At 33.2% G+C, this 17,243-nt stretch overlaps 1 long non-coding RNA gene across 2 annotated transcripts in view; it reads right to left on the reverse strand.

Annotated features, from left to right (window-relative positions):
• Positions 1–2,119: 2,119 nt before the first annotated feature.
• The window catches only part of LOC127732705 (uncharacterized), a 42,558-nt gene continuing 27,434 nt past the window's right edge, over positions 2,120–17,243 (reverse strand). Inside the window, exons 1-3 of one of the 2 annotated variants that reach the window (XR_007996397.1) lie at positions 4,540–4,622; positions 2,836–3,073; positions 2,120–2,260 (exon numbers count right to left, since the gene is read on the reverse strand). This is a non-coding gene — a long non-coding RNA (uncharacterized LOC127732705). Of the gene's footprint in view, positions 2,261–2,835; positions 3,074–4,539; positions 4,623–17,243 lie in introns of those variants that run through there. The other variant, XR_007996398.1, reaches the window with a different exon arrangement.

The raw sequence follows: 17,243 nt of genomic DNA on the forward strand, positions 1-17,243 counted from the left end.
ATAAATGCTTACATCCACTTCATTTGAACTCGTGGATAGTTGTCTCATTTGCAATCATACCACATCTCCTTATTTTTATATTAACCGGGACAGATGGACAACAAACGTAGTAAACGCAATATCCACTCCCAAACTCCGTTTTCTGAAGGAATGATAAAAAGATAATAACTATAAATAAAAATGTAAAACTGGGTCTGAAAAAGGGTACATTTTCCTTATAAAAGTTTATATTTGATATGAGCATCAATTATAACCAAAAAAGATGTTTATCTGAAGTTGTAAAATATGATCGATGCTTTCATATATTATTATATATCTCTTTGGTTCAGACTGCTGCTCATATTTAGTAGACAAACTGCTTTACAAAAAGCTTGCAGAAGTTGGATACAATTGATGTAAAGTTATAATAAACACCTACAATGAAAGGCTTTAAACTGCATTTTTCATATCTGTTAGATACTAAATCATGTAGAAATGCATAATTCTGAAAATCATAGCCAAATAATGGCTCTATCATGACATATATAAGCTAGGGAGATATGGGACTTAGGTCTTATAAACAGCTGACTATTTTATTCAAAATGTATTTATGCCATTTAAACTGAATATCGACTATATTAAGTGGCATCTAGCAATTATAGTTCTTCAGTAGGAAATGAACTCGAGCCATATTGTATACAAACTGTCCTTTGATATTTCATTTTTATTAACCATTTTTTTACTTACATTGTGCCATGCATATTTCTTAAGACGAACGCATTCAACTCTTAGTTTCATCATTTCCTCGGACTGAACTACCCCTAAATTTATAAAATTATGTCTGTCCAATTTGCAGACAATAGCAGGCGTTTTTTTTTCTTTCTGATAAAGTTTTCAATCGACGGAATTGCCTAAATTACATGACTTCAATAACTGTTTCATTTTGTTTGCGGGGCATTATCAATTATGGCTGGATTCGGCAATTTCCGATAAAAATTTACCGAATTTGAACCAACACCATCACTATCATCAATCATCATCATCACTATCACTGATCATCATCTTCACCAACAAAACACGTATAATGTTGTGACCACTGCATATAATATTGTGACCACTGCATATAATGTTCCGACCACTGCATATAATGCTTTCACGACTGCATATAATGCTGGGACCACTGCATATAATGATGATCATCAACATAAGGCAGTCATGGCGTTCCCTAAAAAATGGTCTTGAGGTTCGACATAACCTTTTGGCAAATGTGGCCTAGCCAATACCTCAATTTATTCTGATTACTGACAAGCATGTGCAAGTGGAAAAGTTTCAAGGCATGTCTAGACCTAGATATATAAGTTAAATATATTTTTTGTTCCAGAAAATTAAAAAGTTTCCTGGAAACAATTGTGGCTCCGGTATTATCCGTATCATTGTCTCCGTGTGTTCTCAGAACTGTTATAATCTACAACCACTTCATACCTTAAGATTGGCACGTGATCTAAATTTTCCAAAGATTTTTTTTTTTTTACTTTACAGGGCATGTTGATAACCTAAACTTAATGTTGATAAACTAAAACTAATGTTCTATTATTTGTGAAAATTTGTGAATAATCAGAATAACAATATGAATGGAAGTAAAGACAGAAACATAAATTGAATGAAACACTAGAGCAAGACCATGTACAATCCTAAATACTGGGAAAGTAAGACGGTAGAACAGCAAGAATCACACTATCATATCATAATGATTTTGTGAGGGTTTTTTTTTCTTCTTTGCCATGGAAACAATTTAACAAATCTTAAGAGATTGATAGTTATAAGATGGTATAAAAATAATATCTACTTTTGAATCATTTGGTTGTCTGGAGCCTGAACAAATCTGCAAACCTATGATCATCTGATGTTGGCATATTGAATATGGTATAATAAGACAGATGCAGAGGACACAGGACAAGAAAGTGAAAATTGATAGTCAAAATATAAAAAACTTAGAATTTCCCTCTCAATATAGCTGCATGCTAACAAATAAAATTGTTTTTAACGAAAGTTGATTTGACTTTTCAGCATACAAGGAATTTGACCTTTTGGTGTAATAAAGACTTGAAATTGAAGACTTGAAGACTGACAAACAAACAAATAAAAAACATGACATTTATTGATAGTATTTGTTGTTGGTGCTGTTTGTTTACACGTGGCTGTTGTTAAGAGTTCTAACATTATCTTCATTCTTCTTGTTTTTCGCTGTTTCTTCAATATCTGACGTATCTTCTACGGTGGACTAGAAAAGAAAAAAATAACAAAACATTAGTCATTCATCTTTGCTTTTGTATTCTAAGTTAAAAATAGTTAAAGTATTTGACTGACTGTTTTGATTTTATTTCTATAACCATGAAACGGGTGCCATATGAACTACAAGGGGTTCTTTAGCACCTTATCTCACCTACAAATTTAAATCAAGTTCATTTTGCTTAACTTTTTGTTTTTTGTGTAATGTTTAAAGAAGTAGTTTTGTCTTTTCATCCGTTTACTTTCTTTTGGTAATGGTTTACTTTTGTCTTTCTTCGCCTTATGATTTGTTTATGATATTCGTATACATCTTATCTATGAAAGACATCTATTTTATTATTTTAACTGACTAATAATAACTGTCATAAAAGTTGAAACGAATCTGAATAATGCATAGATAAATATCTGGGACGAACTAATGAACATTGTAATTTTCTTTATATTTCAAAATAGAAATGTCCCAATTAACTTAGATTTCAAAAAGGACTATATCTAGATACAAAATAAAAAAAAATAATTATAAACAAAATTTCAGTATAACCTCATCACTATATCAGTTATACTCACCGGTGATTGGCTGGTAGACTGGTGGTGGGAGAAGGAATGGTTGTGGTGGTGGGGGAATTGGGTATCCAACACCTCCACGTCCACTTAATCCTCTACCAATTCCTCCTAAGAAGAATGGAAGTCCCAATCCTAAGCCAAATGCCTGACCAGATGTCAAACCACTCAAGAATTGGGCTTGAATGGTGCATGAGCAGACCAAAACAACGCACAACACAATAGCCAGATTGTTCATTTTTGTCTGAAAAGAAAAAGTTTCATCAGTATTTCATTTTGTAATGATTTCATATTTAACTTCATCAAATACCAAGACGGTTTTGTGCAGTTCTGAGATTAAAAATGTATTTAAACAGTAAAAAGAAAAAAAGAAGAGATATGTTTATACTTTATGTAGTAGATTATATTTTAACTTTTTATTGTTTGTTGTATCGAAAAATGAAATAAAATCTGAGAACTAGACCAATTGAATGATTGTTTTCAAGCTGATTGTATAGGGTATTCAATTATTTTTTATCTTTGGAAATTAGGTACTGCAATAGGTTTATCAAATTGATTGCCGATTTCTTGTCGCCCCATATAGAACACAGTCGTTGCAGAGGTTATTTATTTGTGGTCTTAACACATTACATGAATTAATTAATTTGGGGTACATAATGTAAAGAAATGTTGACTAACTTTGACTTTCTTTGGGAGTCTGATAACTAACAATCCTAACTTTGACTCTCTTGGGGAGTCTGATAACTGGCAATCCCATTTTTCATATGTTAATGTAATATTTAGACATTATCAACGTAAATTCGGTTTTTAAGTAACTGAGCGAAGAAATAGGTGTTACTGAAAGGTTCTAGTCCAAGAAATCTGCATTAGTCATTTACATATATTTGGAAATTAAATTGCATAAATATTCAGTTACTAGAATTGTAAGGTCAATAACTTGTCCCCATGAAAAAATAAAAATGGTATAAAGTAGAAAAATTGCTTTGAAATAGACACGTTAAGTTCATATTTAAAAAAAAATATTTCTCGTATTTATGGGATGTGTTAAAGACAACACTTCGTGTGTAGTGAATATTTAATTTTGATTTTGAATTTTTTAAATTTGACACAATTCATATAATAACCAATATATTTTTGTTTGACAGGGTGCAATAATACATTTCTATGAAAAATGGTAACCCTGTGATTGAATGATTGTAATTTGTACTCTGGATTGGTTTCCTTAAGATTCTAGTTTTATATCAAAATTTAGCGTTATAATAATGTCAGATCTACTAGATAGGATAAACAATTCTTAATAGAGCAATAGGAAATTTGTCTCTTTTGCTTTAGATTTGTCAGAAATTACAATTTTACTTGAAATAGATTAACTATTCTGAAGTGCATTTCCTTGATTTTTTGTTTAATAATCAAATCTAATCAGTTTCAAACTATTTAATTTCATTTGTCTACCTAACCATGGTATTTATGACAGAATTCATGGTTTTACTTTCAGATTGTATACTTTCATCGCATAATTAAATAATTTGTTTTATTAAATTGATAAAATAAGTGACTAAAAATAGAAATTTTAACACGAATTTCCTAGCTATATCTAAAAAGTAAATGAAAAATATACTATTTTCAAACATTAATAAAATATTATGCTTGAAAAACTATTGGTATATTCGTAATGCCTGTAACCGTTTAGTATATAGAAAGATATATTACCTTTTGTTGTTTAGCACCGAATAATGTGATGTCCACAGCGATAGTGGACTTTATATATAGGTATAGACCTGTAGCTAACTGATATGACTGATGGTGTTTTTGTTCATTGTTTGTTCTCCCCTAACATAAGACTGACAGATTTACATGTAAGTTACGTCATGTACTTGTAGTGGACAAGAGAGAAGATGTGTTTATGAGACAAAGCGCTAGTTATAATTCTTCATTCATACATGTACATCAACGATTAATTCCAATAAATTAACACGTACAAGTATGACACGAGACAATTATTGAGAAAATGTGACTTGAAGCCTTTTTTTTACAAATTTTGTCGTTTTTATTTTAAATTCACAAATATCATCTAATAACCTCTTCATTAAGTGGCATAATTTATTCGCTTATTCTAGTGTTGCAGGGTTTTTATAAAATATGTAAGTTTTTATCTCTCAGACGAATTATTTTTTAAAAAGAAAAAACCAAGACATCATATATAATTTTTGTAGTTTCACGTGTTTAAAATCTATTCAAATCTACATCTGAGTCAGCAGCTATACCGTGTACAATAGATAAGTTCCGAATTAGTCGCATACTGAGCTTATATGGGAATTCAATGGCAATAAGGATAAAACATAAAAAAAATTACAACAACAACAAAAACTGGGTAATACATTTCACATTTATTACTTACGCACCTTTAAAGGAAAAGTGTTATGTTTAAACAGGTCCTACAAACACTAGACGCGATTTGTAACTCCTTTCTGGTATTATGACTTACAAATAACCCGTACTGTTTATTCTATGAAGAAAATAATGGAAATTGGTTTAAATCTTTAAGTAAATTAATTTAGTTCCTAGACTTAAGAAGCCTATAAGAGTTCATTTACATCTACTAAATATCCTTGCTGTTTATGTGTGACTTAATTTGCAGAGAAATTTTTAACAAACTTTCTTTATTCCACCTTGATATTAGAATTAAAAGGATTGGCCAATTTTACTCTGAATATTTTGTTTAAATATTTTCCATTACGGGCCAGTTAAACAAGATGATGTGGTATGGTTGCCAATGAGACCACTATCCACCAGAGTCCAAATGACGTGGATGTAACCAACTATAGATGACTGTACGGCCTTTAACAATGAAAAATCCTATACCGTATAGTCAGCTTTTAAAAATTCCCGAAATAAATAGTGAAATATTTGACTGACTGCAAATATAGGCTGGCAACACAGGCGTTTGGGGAATAGACCACCCTTTTATATATGTTTCTCTTTTTTTTCATTTTTTTGTGGTTAATATTCTTTGATAATTCAACTTATTTTCACTTATCTAATGTGGTCTTGCTCTTATCCATACGCTATTTACAATAACAGTAGTTATATATATATATATATATATATATATATATATATATGATGCCAATCTATTGGAAAATAAGAATAGAGAGGTATCATATATTCCACAAGCGCCTGTGGCTGGCAACACCCACTTGCAGTTATGCCACAGCAAGACTAAAAGCATAACATAGAACATAATGAATTGTTTTTACATAACAGAAAGTGTTTATATTTATCCTATTTTGTTTTTAAGTAGATGATATAAATTCAATACAATGAATGGGTACTTTTTTAACATCAGTTTGTTTTCGTTAATATTTTGTGTTTGCTTCTTTGCTTGTATGTATGTATATTGCGTTAAAATAGACATCATCTTTATGTTTCTGTCGACTGTTTGTCGTAAGGGCTCGTTTGTAAAACAGAACTTAACATTCAATCAGATGCCGTATTACAGTTTTATTACCGGTGCTAGGGGCTGTCTTAAACTTCCAGCGAGGTGAGAATTTGTTTTCTCCGTGTTGAAGGCCTCACTGTGACTTTGAAATGAAGAACAGCAATAAAAGCGCTGTTCCTTTGCTTTTTGTGTGTATTTTGCTGTGCGTGTACAGATTTTGTTACATAACGAAAACAACTGATATGTTATCCTAACTAATATTTCGAACACAATTTCTTCCTAACTCAGATGTGTTATTTCCACTCAAATTTTCGCAATAAAGACAAACAAAGACAGAGACAGAGACAGAGACAGAGACAGAGACAGAGACAGAGACAGAGACAGAGACAGAGACAGACAGACAGAGAGATAGAGATAGAGAGAGAGTTTGAAATAGTGTACTTTTACAAATTGTGACTTGGATGGAGAGTTGTCTCATTGGCACTCATACCACATCTTCTTATATCTATGTAACGATGTGCGATTCTCCCAAAAATGGCTGCATACTTTTTAAATTCTTAAGCTTCTTTAGCGTATATTGTATCTTTTACTATACTTGACAGTGGATGTAGTACTCAAAGCTTATGTTGTTTTCTGAATTCTTGATATAGTGTTGTAGTTGACATGGAAGTACTGAACCAAGCCGTCTATATTTTGGAGGTTTAATCAATATATATGTTCCGGACTATATGAGTATTTGGACCATACGCGTATGATCATGACCATATGCGTATACTCATATGGTCCGACCATACGCGTATGGTCGGACTATATGAGTATTATACTCGTTTGGTTATTAATGGGCCGGACCATACGAGTATTTAGACCATATAGGAATTTATTCAAATAATTATAATTTTCTTTGCATGAACACATAACGCATTCTCTGAACAAAAAACGGCGCTTGTTACTATCTGAATTCCTTTATCTTTTACATATTGTCTGGATCTTGGTTTATCTGTTATTTTGCATTCGCTAGAGTCAATTTAAATCGCCTTTATACTGTCGACATTCTTCCGAAAAACCACATACGCTTGGGGCGTGGATTTTTTTCTTCTGTTTTCTTTGTGTTTAAATTCTTATTTTCATTTATTTCATGTGTTCTTGCTCCTATTCATACTATCTTATTGGCATTGTAAGATCGTATGAATAGGAGCAAGAACACATGAAGAAATCAATTAAAAACAATTAGAGAGATTTAAGAAATTATAATTCAATAAAATCTAATTTAAACACCAACATAAATTTAAAAAAGAAAAAGAAAAATTGGACCTTCCCAGAAGGGCAAGAATTTACACTCTATGATACTAAATTACCTTTTGGCTCTAAATTAGCCCCTGGCATTTTTCACAGACTAACTCAAGCTGTGCGACGCATGATGTCTCGCAGAGGTTTTACTGTAGTTGCTTACCTAGACGATTTTTTCTTGTGTGAACAATCTGAATTCAGATGTAGGCAAGCACTGAATTCTCTAATTTTTTTACTTCGAGAGCTGGGATTTATGATTAATTGGCAAAAAGTGGTTGACCCTACCACTAAACTTACATTTTTAGGAGTTGAGATAGACTCTATCGCTATGGAGCTCCGGCTTCCGGGGGATAAGCTGTCCCTGCTTAAGCAAGAATTAACTGATTTTGGCAATCGCAAGCGTGCTTCGAAAAAACAGCTGCAATCTTTAGCTGGCAAGCTTAATTGGGCATCTACAGTGGTTCATGGCGGGAGAGTATTCCTTCGCAGAATTATTGATAGCATTACGCAACTGCAGCATGATTGGCATAAAATTTTGATAAAAGGGGATATAATGCAAGATATATTATGGTGGCAAAATTTTATTTCTACTTTTAATGGTAAATCCTTAATTCTTGACAAATATCCGGTTACATCAGTGTATACGGATGCTTGTCAAGAAGGTGGTGGGGGTCACTTTGGGTCAGATTGGTTTTATGCTAAATGGGATGCAGATTTTGCTTTTACTAAGGACCTCCATATTAATGAATTAGAGGCATTGTCTGTAGTCTTGTCTGCAATTCGCTGGGGGTAAAACATGGCAAAATAAAAAAGTGATTGTTTACTCTGACAACATGGCCACTGTAGGTTGCATCAATAGATGTACATCACGCAATAAGAGATTGATGGCATATCTACGGCATCTATTCTGGTTGTCAGCCTCATATAATTTTCAACTAATTGCTAAACATATCCCAGGGAAAAAGAATATTCTAGCAGACCATATTTCCAGACTTCATGACCCCATCTCATTTATATGTTTTATGCGTTGTTGTTTGCCTTCTCCCCTATTTGTCAGGCAGTTGGATTCCCACATGTCTAACAAATCCTTATTTTTTCTTTTGCATAGGCATGCCAAGTACCAGTAAAGTGCAAGCCCTGGACATTATTGTAGCCAATTTCCGGTGTCACACCTTTGCAGAGTCTACAAAAAAGACTTACATGCTATATCTAAAAAGTTACTGTAGTTTTTGCAATGATATAGGTATTCTCCCTATTCCTTTGAGCCAAGTCAACTTAACGAGATACACTGCCCACTTATTATGTCGCCTTAAATTTTCTTCTATCCAAAATTATTTATCAATCATATCCTTATTACATAAAGAAGCAGGCTTACCTTCCCCTTTGGACTCTCATTTAGTACACAGTGTCCTCAAAGGTGCAAGAAGGGTCCTTGGAGATGCAAGTTGTTCTAAGTTGCCCATAACACCCAAATTATTAATGGGAATTTTTTCAACTCTATGTTTAAAAAGTGATTTTGATTTAAATTTCTGGGCAGCGTGTTTAGTAGCTTTCTTCTCGTTTTTTTCGTAAATCCAACCTTTTCGTACCCTCCTTGAATGATTTTGATGCTGACCAACATCTAAGTAGACAAGCAGTCTGTTTCTCTCACCGAGGGGTAATTCTTAAATCAAGAAAGACAAAAACTATTCAAAACAAGGAGCGACTTCTTGAAATTCCTTTGCCCAGAATTCCTGGTTCCCCTCTTTGCCGAGCCCAAGCCCTTCTACTTTGCTTTAAGCTTACCCCAAAAGCAGCCCCCTTGTCTTCAGCATTTATGTATGTTTCACAAGGTAGATTAATTCCATTAACATATAGTAAATTTTTATCCAGACTAAAACATTCTTTGTCGCATTTTGGTATCAATCCGGACCAATATTCTGGGCATAGTTTTCGCAGAGGGGGTGCCTCTTTTGCCCTGGAATGTGGCATTCCTACGGAGTTAATACAGTCTCAGGGAGACTGGAAAAGTGATGCTTACAAACGCTATATCGACCCTTTTCTTGACCATAGGCACATGGTTATGGATACTTTTGCAAAGCGTATTCAGAAAAAACTTTGATTATTTTTATATCTGTAATTTTTTGTTTTGTACATGTATATAAAATATCATTATGTGTGTTCTTTTTAATGTTGCTTATAATAATAACTTAAGATAGCATTTATACGGGTCTTGCCATGCACGGAAGTTTTATTATTACTATTCTGCAAATCTGAAATGCTACATGTATGGTTGAAATGGACACCTACAATGTACATATTAAGTTGTGACTTTCATATCTACTGAATTCATGGATTCTTGTGTTGGACTTATATGTACTTGTGTTGGGACCGTTTGTATAGACTGTGATTTTGTATGGTACAGATCAGACTACTTCAAATACAATTTATTATACATGTACTCTTGTGTGTTATTGAGCATTGTTTTATTTGGTTTTTACCTATTTATAATTTGGTTTTTACCTATTTATAATTTGGTTTTTTGCTTTCATTTTTGAATTCAATTTTAGGTTATTTTTCTCCTACCCCTACTACAGGTTTGGGATACTTTAGTTGGAGAACCACAGTTTGACTTACACTTTCAGTTATTCATGTTTTAAAATTTTGTTTATCATGCATATACATTTGTACATGTATTGTATATTTCGATCTTGCCTTATTTGAAATTTTAACTATGCTTAATAAACTGTGGTTAGTTTTTCCCAAACCTGTCTTTGTTTACATTTATATATTATTTCACCATTACTTTATGTTCTGCTTGGCCACTGTATCCATGCCGGTTACCGGTGTGGTGTATCCAACCTTGATGTATAAGTTTAAGATACATCAAGTGTTGGCAGGGAGGCAAAGAAGAAGTAATGCTGTGTCCTGGCATTGATATATGCTCCTTTACATTGCATCTTATGATATCTACATATGTCATCGGGTGCTGCGTGGCCTAGGGTGGATCATCCTGTATAAGGGGGGGGGGGGGGGGGGGGGTCTCTTAATGTATCCTAAGATTAATGGAAGTATTTTTTGAAAATACAGTATTAATATAGATACATGTATTGTAGAAGCATTTGTACATTCTTTAGTTTCGTATTATTTGATTGCTATTTTTCATAAAACCCTGCACCTCCTTTTCACGTTTGTTTTGGCTGGTTACGGACAACAGCCAATCGGATTGTCCTATTTGAATCTTGCTTTGTCTGGGATATATTTATCTACCAATCAGCTTTGATTTTTCAAATTTCCCGGTTTAACCTAATCCAATAAATTCAATCAAATTTATCTTGCACAGTATGCATCCCAGCATCTCGCAACATTCAAAAATTTTGCAAGCAGCAAGCAAGTTGTATGTCAAATCGATCAAGCATAATCGTATTTCTTTTCCCACCACCACTCCCTTATTTTCTAGTTTTGTGCGTTTTGACTCTATGTGCATTATTGTAGTTTTAGAATTTTATCCGCAGTGATTTTATATTACTGTGGAGAACCACAGTTTGACTTACACTTTCAGTTATTCATGTTTTAAAATTTTGTTTATCATGCATATACATTTGTACATGTATTGTATATTTCTTGCCTTATTTGAAATTTTAACTATGCTTAATAAACTGTGGTTAGTTTTTCCCAAACCTGTCTTTGTTTACATTTATATATTATTTCACCATTACTTTATGTTCTGCTTGGCCACTGTATCCATGCCGGTTACCGGTGTGGTGTATCCAACCTTGATGTATAAGTTTAAGATACATCAAGTGTTGGCAGGGAGGCAAAGAAGAAGTAATGCTGTGTCCTGGCATTGATATATGCTCCTTTACATTGCATCTTATGATATCTACATATGTCATCGGGTGCTGCGTGGCCTAGGGTGGATGCCTGTATAAGGGGGGGGGGGTCTCTTAATGTATCCTAAGATTAATACTTGTTAGTTATATTTATTTTATCAAATTAATCATGTAGCAATGATTACCATATGATGGAATAAGTCAAAAGTTCATTTTTAAAAACTCTTAATTTATGTGACACCTTTTCAAGATCTTTAAACGTTCATCATGTTAATAACCCGGACCATACGAGTATATACGCATATGGTCATGACCATACGCGTATGGTCCAAATACTCATATTGTCTGGAACATATACACATTCGATATGTACTAAGGTCAGCAAATTTAAGACTAGAGCTTTTATACACGAAGAGGTATTGGCTGTTATTTTAGTGAACGTATAAGTGGATTTTAGTGGGTCACTTAAATGAAATATAAATCCAACAACGTAAAAGTCTAAAAGCAAATAAGTTAAAAAGACAGTCGTCCACAATAGACCAAGGTGTCTATACAGTCTGTAATGCTCTAAATTGACCAAAGGGTCGAAAGTTGCGAATAAATAACATAAATCAAATTAGATAATTATAAGTACGGCCTGACGTGTAATGGATCATACTGAATTTTCTTACAATGATATTAATTTGTGGTCAAATATAATCATTTTCAAATCGTCACAAAATATATCTAACCATCAAACAATTTTCATAAGATACTTAAGTTCTTCGGGGGACCATCCGACTAAGAGCATAAAGTTGCCTTGTACGACGTAAGAAAAAACCCGATATAGATACAATGTAGATATCATAAAATATCAAAGATCTGCCATCAACACCAAATTCCCCAAATTCACAAAATTTTCAAAGTCTTATAGCCCGTAATGTCGGCAAAATTCAGCGGAGTGGAACCAAACGTAAACTCGATCTGTAATTCATCATAGTTAACTCACATACTATAATTCAGCTCAATATGTGTTTAGAAAAAAAGTCCGTAGTACTGTTCGTTGTGGAATGACGGAATGAAGGAATGACAGAATGACGGAACGACGGATTGGCGGATTGGCGTATAAGGGTAACACTATATGGTCTCGACCACTTTGTGGCGGGGCCATAAAACAAATATAATAAACAGCCACCAACAACAACCACAGAACTACAGGCACCTGACTTTGGGACAGGCCCATATAGAATGTGGCGGGACTAAACATGTTTGCAAGCTCTCAACCCACCACTTACCTGCGAAAGTGGTGTAATAGCACAACATTAGAACAAACTATAAAAGTCAGTTGAAAAGGGCTTAACTCATCAGATCGATAAACAGCATAAAACAACTAACAAAAACACTAAAGACACAAAGTACCGATCTGAGAATATTCGCAGTTACTCAAAGCTAGTACAAAGCCAATAACAACTAATAAAAAAAATCATGTATCTAAGCTTAAAATACCAGTCAGCACACTTCCAATATCCAATGGATTTAGTGTAAATACGTCATTAACAGTCAGAAAAAAACATGATCTTGTACAATGCCAAAATATAAGTATCGACAGAATGTAGAAACGTGAATGTTCATGGGTGTAAAGCAATACTATTTGGTTTGGTTTTAATTTGCTAATAACAAAATCTATATTTATACCGATAAAACAATATTCAAGGATCTAATTAAAGTGTTAAATTGGTAACCTTTAGAATAAGTAGGATCGATAAGTTTACCCGGATCGTTTCTAAATTTACGGTCGCTCCGATAAACATCACCGTACAAATTAGGATGTGGTATCTTGTTTGTAATAAGTTTTCTACAAGTACAGCCAAACTTCAAAACCAAATCTTTATACCTATGAAAGAATTTAGATTTGATATTACAATTCATTATTGTACTATTTGTGTTGTAAAGAACGAAAATATGGCTTAATTTCTCTCGCTAAAATAGGCATTGATGATTTTACTTTTTAGCTAAATGGGCTAATTTTTCGGCGCTTAAACGTCCGATTTTTTCGCTAAAATGTCATAACAATTCGCTAAAATACCGTTCCCGGATGAGAACATTTATAATTTTACTTTCCAACTTAAATGGGTTATGTTTTGGCACTAAAATGACTGATTTTTTTCTTTTCAAATGTCCAATCAATTCACTGAAATATCCTCCACAGGATCAGATATCCCATTTGTTTTAAGATTTACAAGATTACAAGTTCTACTAAGTTAAAACCTTCAAACCCAAATATTTGTACTTATGAAAGTATTAAGTAAAGGTTTTATATAATTTGTGGTCACGAAATGCCTGATTTATAATTCATCAGTTACATATATATTACGTTCACTGAAATCTAAAACATTACAACAGACACAGGCATAGCGAAGGAGTTGGGAAACATACACACCGTAAGGAGGGACCAAAGGAAAGTCCCCGTCTTAAAGAGGGAAATTCACCATAGGGAACAAAAAATTTTCTCATTTGTCTTTAATTTAATTATACAGTTTCTCATGTGAAACTGGAACATCCAAATCAGGAAAAGGTAACTATAGCTGTTAATAATATATTTTAAGTAATTCCTTGGAATAAATTTCCGCAGTTATTATAATTAGAAAATTCTTGATAATATAAAGCAAACTAAATAGGATTTACCCTAATATTTGTATGACATTATGTGCTGAATATCACATAAAGGACAGTTATCTGATATGACTTTTAAGATGATTGAATATATTCTCAAAAAGACTCAAAAACCTTGTCTGGTCTTTAAAGCAGACGGGAATATTGAAGTTAAGCAAATATACAAGTTGTTATCAATGCCTTTTATCCATTATCGTTAAACCAGGTTAATATGCGCTCCCTCTCCTCTTTTGCTTATTTGGTTGCAGTTGAAATGCCAAAAATTCTTCGGCTTTTAGAAATATACTAAATATTTATTGAAATAATGTTTATCTGTTTAAAAGGATACAGATCAGGTACATATAAATAGTGATCATCAACGACAATGAAAGATCAATGATGATATAATATTTGATTTCAGTATTTGTTTTTAATGCATTTTTTCAATTGCATTTATTAAAAACTCCATTAGTCAGTTTTCAGTATACAATTCAGCTTCTTTACTCCTGAAATGCTGTGTATCACGATTTTGTGACTGTTTATTTTACCAAAATATTCAAACGTTGCATACCTAATACATTATACAATTATTGACTTTTGATGAGGTTGATACAATGATTTATCAACCCCAGAGATATGATACTCACCGAGGTCAACGGCCGAGGGTGAATGTCATATCTCTGGGGTTGATAAATCATTGTATCAACTGAAATCAAAAGTCAACAATTGTTTTATAATATAACTTTTAACCTTCTCCAAATTTCTAGTATTTGCTCAAGATACTTTTAAAACTGCTCCCTGTTTTTATACTGAACTTATCGTCTGCTTTTGCAGTTGCTAATTTTCATAAGTTAAAATATTCGTTAAAGTTGACTGTAAATTTACACCGAAAACAAAAAGAAGCCGGAGAAAAAATACACCGAAAGCAAGAAGAAAAAGAAAAAACGGGAATTTACTTGACGTCATAAACCCTCATCATTCACGTTGCCTTGAAATATCTATATTTAGTTACACGGACACTGTTCCAAATCTTATATTAACCTCTCGTATATTTGCCGCGATGAATATAATGTTTTTATCAAAGAGGATTTCCTATGCTTTTAGCCAATGAGAAAACAGAAAATTTATAGTCATATAATTAAAAAGAATAACACACACCCTATAACCAACTGTCACTTCGGAAGGATCTGTTTTCTCGGTTGCCATCAATACAATGAAATTTTACAATCAAGTACAACAGATTTTGATCTGTGTTACCTATTACATCTGCAGTACCGATAGCCGGTACTAGGGTGTGTAACAGGAATCACACAGTTAACTCGACATTACAACTGCCTACATCAACCACCTGTGTTACCTATTACATCTGTAGTACCGATAGACGGTACTAGGGTGTGTAAAAGGAATCACACAAATTACTAGACATTACAACAGCCTACATAAACCACCTGTGCTACCTATTACATCTGTAGTACCAATAGCCGGTAACAGGAATCACACAAATTACTCGACATTACAACAGCCTACATCAACCACCAGGCTATGTTACCTATTACATCTGTAGGACCGATAGCCGGTACTAGGGTGTGTAACAGGAATCACGCAAATTACTCGACATAACAACAGCCTACACCCGACTCTTTAAAAAAAAAAACCCTCCCAAAATAGACGAAAAATCAAAATACCAACAACATCGAACAACACATGGTCCAGATTACCTGACTTGGTGCAGTCACACAATGTTATGAGTTAAACCAGTTTTACGTGAGCACAAAACAACTCATTTGCCAATCTAGTAAACTAACATGTATTTTATACAATTTTTTCGGAGATGACGATACTTCAGTGTTCTTTTCATATGATTTACAAATAAGGAAAAATCTCCATTACGTTTTCATAAAATCAGCAGTCTAGATCATTCGCCTGCAATGGTGGTTCATTAGAACTTGTTTATAGAAGGCATCAGAAAAGACGGTGGGCTTGGTGCCGCCCGAGCCATCAGATACTTAATGCTTTATCCAGCTTTTTGCCTCCCCGAGATATTTGACTTGATTTCATAAAAAATGGTCAAACCTCAAAATTTAAAGCGCACTCTGCATAACTTATAATTGTGATTATTAATATCAAATTCATATTCTGATATTTGGCTTTTCGTCTCCTTTTTACTATTCATATATTTTATATATTTTTAGGTTCTATCTTTAATGTTTTTAATAGATTGTTTCTCTAGAATCTACATGTTAATGTTACATATGCTGACTTGCCGACAATGGTTTGGTTTTCAACTTCAAGTATATCACGAACCTGTTCATATTGTTTCAACAGCCAAGCTTATGTATTAGTTTGTCATGTCAATCGAGTTTGTGTTAGAGTTGACAGGAACTGTTTTCCTGGTCGAATAGCTATTCTCAACGGTGACTTGATCTTTATCTGTCATATCATAAACTCATCAAAGATACCAGGCTTATAATTGTGAACGCCAGGCGCAATCATTAGTTAATTTGCAGAATTACGCTTACTCGACGCACTGATGAACCAGTGGTACGTGATTTTATTTAGAATTGCCATCAAAATTCTGAAATCTGCGACTTACTAGTACCTGACAACTTTTGACCATGACAAGATTAAGGCATTGCGACCGACAGTTTACAAAAAAAAAGATCTACTTTGCATTTGGAAAGCCTTTAAGTTTAATAATGCTCACCTTGACAAGCTATTAATCTGCATAAAGTATCTTTCTATACGGTAGATTTATAAACCTTTGTATTTAAATGCCATGTGACATGTTTTCCCCGTCTTTTTGTTTTTTTGTCAGCCCGCAATATGAGACAGCTGCCCTCATGTCTCAATATAATTTAAGGCCCTCTCTGCTGATAAAGCACCTAATAGATGATCATCAGCTGACGATACGACACCTGAGGAGTAAATTGAATCGCCCCTTTTACCTCAATCTAATTAAAATATAGAACTCGGATTTCGTATGCAGTATAACGAAATCCGAGTTCTACATTTTAATTAGATTGCTTTTACCTAAAGAGAATTTTGAAAATGTATTTCGAAATATTTCTTGAGAAAGGAAGTTGATTAATCTAATAGACACTTCCACAACCGTTGTTAAATGATACATATTTTTTACAAAAAGAATTAACATATTAACATATATATATAGTCTTAACCTTAATTGTTTTGTCAGGAATAATTTTGAAAATATCCTTTCTTCTTATGAAATATTTTATGTAAAACTA

This window comes from Mytilus californianus, unplaced genomic scaffold (genome assembly GCF_021869535.1).
Source record: "Mytilus californianus isolate M0D057914Y unplaced genomic scaffold, xbMytCali1.0.p SCAF_26, whole genome shotgun sequence".
NCBI classification, from domain to species: Eukaryota; Metazoa; Mollusca; class Bivalvia; order Mytilida; family Mytilidae; genus Mytilus; species Mytilus californianus.